Raw genomic sequence first — 11846 nt, 5'->3', positions numbered from 1 at the left:
CTCTGTCTTCTTTTCTTTTATATTTACAAAAAAAAAAAAAAAAAGAAGAGAAAAAAAAAAGAAGAAGAAGGAATCTGTCTCAGGCAAAGTTCAAATAATTCCTGCATTTAAATTACTAACATTGGAGAACCTTTGGCCAGGAAGATAGAAGAGGCTGCAGCGTTGAGGATGCCAAAGTTGTTTGTGAACCTCAATTCTGGACCAGAATCTGTTTATGAGTAAAAAGACCCACAACTTTTTCTTCTTCTTTTTCATTTTCTGAAGTTGGTTTTGGTTTTTTATTTATTTATTTATTTATTTCCCCCCCTGTTTATAACACACAACAGTTCTTCCAGGATTAACATGAATCTGTTACTCTGTATGTACATTTCGTTACAGAAGAAATAGCTATGGACTATAGGTGGCCATGGGCTCTATGGCTACGAATTAAATCCGTAGCTAATATTTAAACCCCCTGGCTATGTCTCGTGGCAATTTGTATTTAGCTATGGATTTCAGCCGTATCCTTTGACCATTTTTCTGATAGTGCCGTAAAAACTGATGTTTAGGGTCGTCCCGCAAAACCGCCGGTAAAAGCTGATGGCTGCCGGTAAAACCTTTTCTGACGGAGCCTTTAGCGGCAGTTGTCTGACCGCCGGTAAAACCTTTACCGATGGTTTTCTACGCCTTTACCAGTGGTTTTGATTGCCGGGAAAGGCCAGTTTTCTTGTAGTGAATTATAGCTTGCATTATAACTGGTGCACAAAACTCCTTAAGTAATGTCTATGGACATAGAATGTGTTGAAAGGAGAAAGATGAAAGGTTTGACTAATCTCCATATAAATATCAAGTGATGCCTAGGAAGATAACAAGATACATCTCTATTAGATATAACCTGAGTGCTGATAGACAATTTTCCCCAAGAACCCAAATTATAAAAAAAATCAAAGGATTTTTATTTTTATTTTATTTTATTTTTAACTCACACTGATCACCCCACACACCACATGGATGCTCAAACCCATGACCACTGAAACCCATTGATGCAGGGATGAACGTGATGAGGTCGATCACTGTCTTCCTCTAGGATAACTACTCCAAATTCACAGAGCTTCTTTGGACTCTTCACAGAGACTTCTCGAATCCACAAGGAAAAAGTAAGGAAAATAGAAAATAAATTCTCTAAAATTTATAATTTGATTGATGAATGAAATAAATGAGTTCACAGCCCTTTTAAATAGGGATATTAAGTAATGTGAGAGATTTCAGAATCAAACTACAGCTAAAACTCCTAGAATTCGCAACTTATACTATTTATAAACGGTCATGATGTCTGCTAGTGCACAAGGTTTTCGGCCAAAAATAGTAAGTGTCCTATTTGGCTTCACCACGTTGTTCTTCTAATTATTCTAAGCACTTTTCGCGTTGGGCTGAACTCCTAAAGCCCAACGGATGAAGAGTTATAGTCAAACTAAAACTTACTATTTATAGTAAAAATGGAATTAAAATAGGGAAACGACTGTCGATCCAGTGGTATTTCACAAATCCGGCTTGCGCAACCCGACATAGCAAGGTTGGGTGGCTAAAGTAGCTCGTTCTACCCCAAAATCATATATTTTACGTCCGATAACTAATTCTGAATTATGAGATATGCCCGATTTAAGGTCTGATGGTCCGAATCACTTCTGTTGTTGACCAGGCCTTTTCTAATTCATCTTGGCCATGAAACTATCTGCAACCCGCTCTATATTAGTCCCCTCCACTTCAAAAGAACTCATCCTCGAGTTCTCATCCTGCTTTGGTTCATGATACTCGGTCAGGTCTACGATGTTGAAAGTTCGTGAGATTATCATGTCATCTGGAAGATCAATAACGTAAGTGTTTTCCTTAATCTTTTAGATGATCGGTACCAGTCCAATCTTCTTATTCTTCAATTTGTTGTACTTCCTAGTTGAAAATTTCTCTTTGTGCAGATGGACCATAACGTAGTCGTCCACCTCGAACACCTTTTATCGCCGATGCTTGTCCGCTTGCTCCTTATACTTCTCATTCGAGGCATGTAAAACTTGGTCTGCACCTCCGCATGAATGCCCATGATCCTATCTGCCATATGTTCTACTGCAATGTTCATGCCTGGGAGCTTCCGTAGAGGGACCAAGTCAAGTGTGTGGTGAGGCACTCGTCCATAAATAATCTAGAACGAGAATTTCCCTATCGAGTGGTTTACCATGTTGTTGAATGCAAACTCTGCTTGAGACAATGCTAAATCCTACAGCTTTCATTTTTCTCGTGAAATACATCGAAGGAGGTTTCCCAACGTGCGATTCACAACCTCGGTCTGCCCATCAGTCTGTTGGTGGTAGGCATTGCTGAACTGAAGTCGTGTATCGTTGAGTCCACAAAGTCTGCCAAAAGTAGCTAATGAACTTCGTATCACAGTCAGAAGTAATAGTCTTGAGAACCTTGTGTAGCCGCACAACCTCTCTGAAGAATAGATTCGCCACGTGTGTTGCATCGAGAGTTTTCTTCATTAGATAAAGTGCGTTATCTTGGAGAAACGATCTACCACCACAAACACCGAATCCATGTCGTGTTGTGGTCGTGTGAAATCAAGCACTAAATCCATAGATAAATCATCTCAAGGGCTGTCAGACACAGGTAACAGGGTGTATAGACCCATATTATGAGATTGCCCCTTGGAGGTCTGACAAACATAACAACGTTGTACTGTTTTTCTCACATCACATACCTATTGCGGCTAGTAATACCACTCTTCCACAAGATCTTACATCTTGTCTCGCCCAAGGTATCCACCATGGCTACCTCAATATAGCTCCTGAATAATCTGCTCCCTCAGAGAACTTTCGGGGATGCATAATCGATTCCCTTTAAAGAGGAACCGGTCCTGTATATGTAGGTCATTAGGATGACCTTCTTGGCACTTCATCCAAGAATTCTTGAAGTCCTCGTCCTCGGCATATAACTCCTTAAGACAGTTGAAGCCAACCACCTCATTGCTCATTGTAAAAAGTAATGATGCACGACGGCTAAGTGCATCAGCCACCTTGTTCTTTACCCTAACTTGTGCTTCAGAACGAACGTGAATTCTTGTAAAAATGTGACTCATCTAGCATGCACACGATTCACGTTAATATGACTATTAATAAACTTTAATGCTTGATGGTCAGTATACAGAACAAACTCTCTTTGAATCAGATAATGTCGCCAATGTCGCAGCGTTTGAATAACTGTGTACAACTCAAGCTCATACGTCGACCACTTCTTTCGGGCTTCGTTGAGCTTCTCATTTTAGAAGGCTACCGGCTTGCCTTTTTGTGATAATACTCCTTGGATTTCGACATATGAAGGTCACACTCAACCTCAAACAACTTGTCGAAATTAGGAAGAACCAAGACTGATGTTGTAGACAACCGATGCTTGATTTCATGAAAGCTCTTGTCAACCTCATCGGTCCACTGAAACGGTCATGTTTTCATACAATCTGTAATAAGTGTCTATCATGTTAGAATTTCACACAAATCGATGATAAAATGTTGTCAACCTATGGAAACTTTTCACTTCGTGAATATTTGTCGGGATCGGCCATTCTCTAATGGCTCACACCTTATCATCGTCCACTCAAACGCCCGTGGACGTTACAACAAATCATAGGAACAACAGGTCATCTATTAAAAAATTACACTTTTTCAAGTGAGGTACAACTTGTTAACTTATAGGACCTACAGCACCTGCCTGAGATGTTTTTTGTGCTTCATCTCATCCTAACTATATTTCAGGATGTCATCAAAATATACTACCACAAATCGGCCAATGAACGGTTTTAGCACTTGAATTATCAAATGCATAAAAGTACTTGGTGTATTCGATATACCGAAGGACATGACCAGCCACTTATACAACCCTTCCTTAGTCTTGAATGTCGTCTTCCACTCATCACCCGGTCATATACGAATCTAATAGTACTCGCTCCTCAGGTATAGCTTAGAAAACACCTTGGCCCCTTCCAGCATATCGAGCATGTCGTCCAACTGCGGTATTGAGAACTAATATTTGATAGTAATTTTGTTGATTGCCCGACTGTCGACACACACGCACCAGCTCCCATCTTTTTTTGGTATTAATAACGCTGGTACGTCACGTAGGCTCATGTTTTCTCTCAAAAGACCCTTACGGATCAATTCCTCCACTTGCTCCTAAAATATCTCACACTCCTTCGGACTCATCCGATAATGAGGGCGATTGGGCAGGCTAGCCTTAGGGATGAGGTCTATGTGATGTTAGACGTCCCTCATGAGGGGCAACCCATCAAGTAAATCTTCAGGCTAGACTTCTTTTAATTCGTTTAGTAATAATCTTAAACTTGGAGGAATGTTTGAGGGCTCCGATTCCTTGCTCTTCACCACTACGGCGTATACCTCGCCTGTTTCCTTGGATTCATTCATGAAATCCTGAATAGTCAGGAGGGAACTCCCCTCCACTTTAGAGGCTTCAGGGTGGTTATTTGGTGCCATAAGGGCAAGGATTATTTTTCGCCTATCCTTGACGAAGACGTACACATTATCTCATCCTCGGTGGGTCGCATCATGGTCTCATTGTCATGGCTGACCAAGTAACATATGACGTGCCTCCATGTCGACCACGTAACAAAGTATTTGATCCTTATAATTTTTCTCAATTGAAAATGAAACAGTGCATTGTTCAGTTACAGTAGTCTCGTTCACCTTTTTTATCCAACCAATTGAGTATGGGGAAAGATGTTTTGTCGTTGGTAGCTGTAACTTGTCTACCATCACTTTTGAGACGATGTTCTCGCTACTGCCACTGCCTATGATTACATCACAAACTTTGCTGTTGACGGTGCACCGCGTACAAAACATATTGTGTCGTTGTGGATGTAATTCCTTCCATGAGGCATAAGGATTTGGAATTCTACTCGGGCCAGCTGTTGTGGGTGCTACACGTTGAAGCCTAGATGAGCCGCTCTCTGTATCACAGTTTGCAGTTGTAGGAGTTTGAGGGCATTCTCCTACTGGTCATTTTTCTCATGCCAGTACTGGATCCTGTATGGGAACCATCATGGGGATCGAGTTGAAGGATAGGGCCGAGCAGTAACTCTTGTAAGTTGCGTTTCCTCACTACCTACTAATTGAATTACTTCATCCATGGTCCTAACCGGTGCATCTGAACTCGGTCCTGAATCGTTGGTCATAAACCACTAATAAATCGTGTTGCCTTTTGTGATTCGGTTTCTGACAAGTCATTTCACGTTGCCAACCGTTGGAATTCTTTGATGTAGTCGGTGACGGTTCAGTCCCTTGTCGACAGTTTTGGTATTGCTGGAATAGTGCCTGTTCATAATCACTAGGAAGGAATCGTGATTGAAGAAGGCATCTTATCCGTGGCCATGATGAAATGGGCGCCTTATTCCATCGGGCACGTGAGAGTTGTAATTGCTCCCACCATGTAGAAGCACTAGATTTTAATTTAAATAATACTAATTTCACATTTTTATGCTCTGACACATCCATGTAATCAAAATATCATTCTACTTCGGCTAGTTAGTCGAGGAAATCTCCTATGCGTAATAGACCGTTAAAACTAGGAAGTTCAAATTTACCTCGATAGTGTCTTTCAGCACGATCTACATGATCGCTTCCATGGATTGGTCATCAGGCAAAACCTTCATCGTCGCTAGAACTTGAATTATCTGGTATAACTTTATGATTTACCACTGGTAATGATTTACGAAAATCGGGATTGTGTCATATAGTAACCACAGGTGGTGGAGCAACCACAGGCGGTGGAGCATCGCCCAGGGCTCAGGGCAGAAGTAATGCATATGCAAGATGGTCGAGGGTTGCTTGCATCCCTTGCATGGTCAATTGGCTCTCCAAGTGGAAAGCTTTCAATTCTTTACGAAAGATAACGAATCACTGGATCACCGTCTACAGGATTTTGGTTCATTTTTTCGTTGTTTGCCATCGACCCGATGGGAATCCTTGCTCTGATACCAATTGACGCTGGGATGAACGTGATGAGGTCGATCACCGTCTTCCTCCAGGATAACTACTCAGAGCTTCTCTGGACTCCTCACAGAGACTTCTCAAATCCACGAGGAAAAAGTACGGAAAATAGAAAATAAATTCTCTAAAATTCATAATTTGATTGATGAATGAAATCAATGTGTTCACAACCCTTTAAATATGGATGCTAAGCAATGAGAGAGATTTCAGAATCAAACTACAACTAAAACTCCTAGAATTCGCAACTTAATATAAATAGTAAACTTACTATTTATAGACGGTCGTGATGTTTACTAGTGCGCAAGGTTTTTGGCCAAAAATAGTAAGTGTCCTATTTGGCTTCACCACACTGTTTTCCTAATTATTCTAAGCACTTTTCGCGTTGGGCGCAACTCCTAAAGCCCAGCAGATGAAGAGTTATAATTGAACTAAAACCTACTATTTATAGTAAAAACGGAATTAAAATAGGGAAACGACTGTCGATCTGGTAGTATTTCGCAAATTTGGCCTGTGCAACCTAACATAGTAGGGTTGGGTGGCTAAAATAGCTTGTTCTACCCCGACATCATATATTTTAAGTTCGATAACTCATTTTAGATTGCGAGATACACCCGATTTAAGGTTTGATGGTCCGGATCACTTTTGTCGTTGACTGGGCCTTTTCTGATTCATCTTGGCCATGAAACTGTGCACGACCTGCTCTACATCACCCATGGTTGAAAAAGCCCCTTAACGGTTGTAGATTTTATCTACTCAGAGTAAGATACTTTTCATCAAAATGAAGGTTAGGATTATTTAATCTCTCCTTATCCTGTCACCAGTTATTCCAGCATTTGTTATAATGAGCTTCTTGGTGACGTTTTGAAGCATTCCTCGATTTCTTTTGAGTAATCAACGATGGAGAGACCTGACCAGTACTTAGTTTTGAAATATTTTTAAAGAAAGATATGGCCTAAGCCGAGGAAGTACCTGATGTCCATCGTAGCTTTGATGGAGTTAGTAACGGTCGATCCACAGTTGTTGATTGAGGAGATGGGTCGACACACTGGAGAACTAAGATTGAAGGCTTCAGAAGAGGACCAAGTGGAGCTCCCAAGTTAAGAATTCTCTTCGGAGCTAGTGAAGATTTGTGGATCGATGGAAGTACTAGAACAATAGAAATCCTTGGCACAACTTTTTAGCAATTGGTAGTAGTTGTTGCTTCAGTTGGCTAAGTTTGAGGGGAAGATGTTGTGGCTGATCTTGTATTCGGCTTATTTTTCTGTCAACTTGGTGTACTAGCTGATGAAGGTGTTGTCATTTTTCTTTCATTTGGGCTCAAGCTATAAGGAAAGCTGAGCTACTAGCTAGGCTGAACCGAGCCGTGCCAAGCTCAACTCGTGTACAACTTTAGCGGGGGCAGTGCCTAATCCGCACCCTAATTTAATAGGATAGAAAAATGTTTACAAAATACCGTGTGTTAAGGAATATTACATTCCACTGCCTTTTTCGATTAGCCGTCTTAGCTGCGACCCAGGATTGATCCAGTGATGTCCGTGGGATTCTGACCGTGGGCCCACCTTGATCTATGCATTGTATATCTACATTATCTATCTGTTTTTTTTTTTCCAGATTATTCTAGGGCATTGTCCCAAAACTAAAGCAGATACAACTCTCAGGTGGACCACACCACAGTAAACAGTGGCCATTGAAACTTCCTAGTGTCCACCGTAATGTTTATTTGCATCCAACCTGTTGTTGATAAGGTTACACGGACCTCAACCAAGGAAAATCACAAATATCAGGTTGATCCAAAATATCACCGTGGGCCCTAGGAAGGTTTGAATAGTGGGTGTCCTTAGCATCACTGCTTCCTCTGGTGTGGTCCACTTGAACCTTGATTTGCCTATTTTTTGGCTCATAACCTAAATAGATATAGAAAAATTGATGGACGGCATGGATAAAACTATACGTCACGATGGCCCCTCAGAGCCCCAGTCTGTTCTGAGCTCGAGACAGGCCGTGTTATACCCAACCACTTCCATTAAAATCGTGTTTGTAATGTGGAGCGTGAATTACTTACTGAGTAAACTCTACGGTCTCACCTGTAATGTGTGTCTCATTACTCAATTTTCCAACTCATTTTACGACATAAGCACAAAATTGAAACAGACTTAAAATTCAAGTGGCCACACCATAGGAAAAATAAAAACTTCTTGCTTTGGATCACAGATGTTTTAGATGAAAATGATATTTATGTTTTCCCCTCATCCACGTCGGTGTGACATTAATATTTATGTTCTCCATTCATCCATGCCTGTATGAGCTTATTAAGTGGGGACATTTTGGGCTCATGACCTAAAATGGGATGATAAAATCAATGGACATGGTAGATACTACACCTAGATCATGGTGGCCCCACATAGTGGAAGTGGATTGCATGCTATCCCTACCTGACCATAATCAATTCAGGCAAGACTCTATGAAGCCGTCGTGGTATATGGGTTTTATCCATGCTGTCTATCCATTTTGGAGTATGCACCTAAATATAAGGCAGATCCAAGACTCAAGTGAACCACAGTGGGGATTAAACACTCATCATATTGAAAACTTCTTGGGAGTCCCGCAAGTTTTGGATCAAGCTTATATTTGTTTTCCCCCTTCATCCAAGTCTACATGACCTTACATGACCTTATAAACAGGTTGGATGGCAAATAAAAGTGAACGTGGCCCTTGGAAGGTTTTAATGGTGGATGTCATTATCACCACTAGTTCTTCTAATGTGGCTCATTTGAGCTTCAAATTTGCCTATTTTTGAGCTAAAACCCTAAAATGATTTGAAAAAAAAAACATGGACAAAACCCACACATCACGTTGGGCCCTATAGATCCCTGCTTGGAGGGAATATGGTACAGTGGGTGTAGTACATAATCTGCTTCCCCACAGTGTTTATTTAATACATTATACTAGTTAGCAATCCAATGTCCATGATATGGAGACCCCGACCTCTATTTATGTGAGGGCAACCTTTGATGTGGGCCCTACATTATGTAGGGCACAATTCAACGTGGACCTTAAATCACGTGGGGCCATCGATAATATAGATCATCCATTATCGATATTTTTTATTAGTCATTAGACAATGTGATGGGGTTCCATTAGACAAAGTGACAGGATTATCAAACGAAATGACAAAATTCTACTAAACAAAGTGGCGAGGTTGTTGAACAAAGTAACCTGGTTCCACTAAATGAAGTAATGAGGTTAAACGAGATAAAACAACAATGTTCCGTTAGACAAAGTGACGAGATTTTTAGAAAAAGTGACGAGTTGCCGGACAAAGTGACCTGGTTCCACTAAACAGAGTGATGAGGTTGGTAGACAAAGTCACTAGGTTCTATTAGACAAAGTTACAGAGTTCCATTCAACAAAGTAATAGGGTTGCTAGACAAAGTGGTTGAATTTCACTAGACAAAGTGGTTGAATTTCACTAGACAAAGTGATGGGGTTGCTAGGCAAAGTGACATAGTTGCACTAAACAAATTGACGAGGTTCTACTAGACAAAGTGATTGGGTTCTCATACAAAGTGACGGGGTTCTACTAGACAAAGTGTCAGGGTTGCAAGACAAAGTAACCGAGTTTCATAAAACAAAGTGGAGTTGCCAAATAAAGTGACGTGCTTCCACTATACAAAATGACGTGGTTGATGGACAAAGTAATGAGGTTCCACTAGACAAAGTGATAAGTTCCAGTAGACAAAGTGACAATATTGCTGGAGAAAGTGGTATGGTTCCATTACCCAAAGTGATGGGTTTGTCGGACAACGTGATTGGGATGCACTGGGCAAAGTGGTGGGGTTCCACTAGATAAAGTGATGGGGTTGCTAAACAAAGTGATTAGGTTCCACTTAACAAGTGACGTGATGGCTTGGCAAAGTGGCGTAATTTCACTAGACAAAGTGACGGAGTTTCACTAGACAAAGTGGTTGTGTTCTCGTATAAAGTGATGGGCTACTACTAGACAAAGTGATGGGATTGGAGTGTAATGTGATGGAGTTCCACTAGACAAATTGATGGGATTTTATTAGCAAAGTGACAAGGTTCCCCAACAAAGTGACGGGGTTTTATTAGATAAAGTGACAGAAGGGGTTTTTAGACAAAGTATCTGGGTTCCACTAGGCAAAGAGACAGGGTTGCTAGACAAAGTGACAAGGTTCCCCTAGGCAAAGCGACGGAGTTGCCAGATAAAGTGACATAGTTCCACTAGACATAGTGACGAGGTTATATTAGACAAAGTGACAAGGTTTTCATACAAAGTTATGAGATTCTACTATACAGAGTTACGTGGTTTTCGTATAAAGTGATGGAATTTTACTAGACAAAGTGATGAAGCTCTACTAGATAAGGTGACAGGATTGCATAACAAAATGATGGAGTTCTAATAAACTAAGTGATGGGGGTTCTACTAGTAAAGTGATGAGATTGCGGGACAAAGTGATAGAGTTTCACTAGATTAAATGATCAGGTTGCTAGACAAAATGATGACGTTCTACTAGACAAAGTGACAGGGTCGCGGGACGAAGTGACGGGGTTCCGTTAGACAACGTGACGGGGTTCCGTTAGATAACGTGACGGAGTTCCACTTGACAATGTGACGAGGTTGTCTGACAAAGTAATGGAGTTCTACTAGACAAAGTCAGGAGGTTCCAGACAAAGTGATGGAGTTCCACTAGACAAAGTGGCAGGGTTGTTGGATAAAGTAACGGGGTTCCACTAGACAAAGTGGCAAGGTTAACAAGACAAAGTGATGGGATTGTCAAATAACGTGACATTGTTCTACTAGACAAAGCGACATGGTTCTACTAGAATAAGTGATGGGGTTTTCCTATAAAGTGATGGGTTTCTACTAAGCAAAGAGATGAGGTCGTAGGATAAAGTAATAAAGTTTTATTATACCAAGTGACAAGGATCTACTAGACAAAGTGAGGGGGTTGCTGTAGAATGCGACGGGATTTCATTAGATAAAGTGATGGAGTTTCATTAATTAGACAAAGTAATGTATTGATTTTATATAATCATATCCATGTCCATTTTATATAATCATTATGGTGGGTCTTGTAAATTTCAAGGGTGGATGTCTCTCCCAAATATTTTCTTTAGTGTGGCTCACATTAATCATGTGTTAACTTGGCTCTTTGGATTCGGGCCTAAATAATCACACATCTAATGGTAAGAGTAAATTTTCCATACACATCATGATGACAAAAAATTGAGTCTCTTGTACTTCTCCAACTAGAAAGAGAGTTTACACACACACACACACACACACACACACACAGAGGAATGCTCAGTTGCGCACCAGTTCTCACGATAGCTTTTTGAGAACTCATTTCCAGTACATGAGCTCAAAATTTGAACTATCCACCTGATACAACACCCTATGAAACCCCTAGGGCCCAAATTTTACCCTGATCCAAAACTTTGGTGTGCCATGACGAAAGAGAGGAAAATCGAGGGAGGAAACTATTTACTTTTTCCATGGCTTATGATTTTTGACTTAGGGTAAAAGTTGGGCCCAGGAGATTTCATGTGGTGCTGCACTAGGTGGACGACTCAGATTTTGGGTAGCGACTCTTCATTTTGCCAAGGCCTACTATGATGTTTACGTAAGATCCACTATAACCATGGGCTGTAAGTCCTATATTAGGCCTAGAGAAAAAAAGATCATGCTCATTGCGATTTTGGTGGGGCTTCACTAAACGAAATAGTTAGAAGAGAGACATCAACCCTTAATTTTAAAGGCCAAACATTATACTAACATGAAAATTCACTCCAACCACTAGA

The sequence above is a fragment of the Magnolia sinica genome, chromosome 9 (assembly GCF_029962835.1).
Source record: "Magnolia sinica isolate HGM2019 chromosome 9, MsV1, whole genome shotgun sequence".
Lineage (NCBI taxonomy): Eukaryota > Viridiplantae > Streptophyta > Magnoliopsida > Magnoliales > Magnoliaceae > Magnolia > Magnolia sinica.
The sequence above is the reverse complement of the archived record's forward strand: the minus strand, read 5'-3'. Positions refer to the sequence as shown.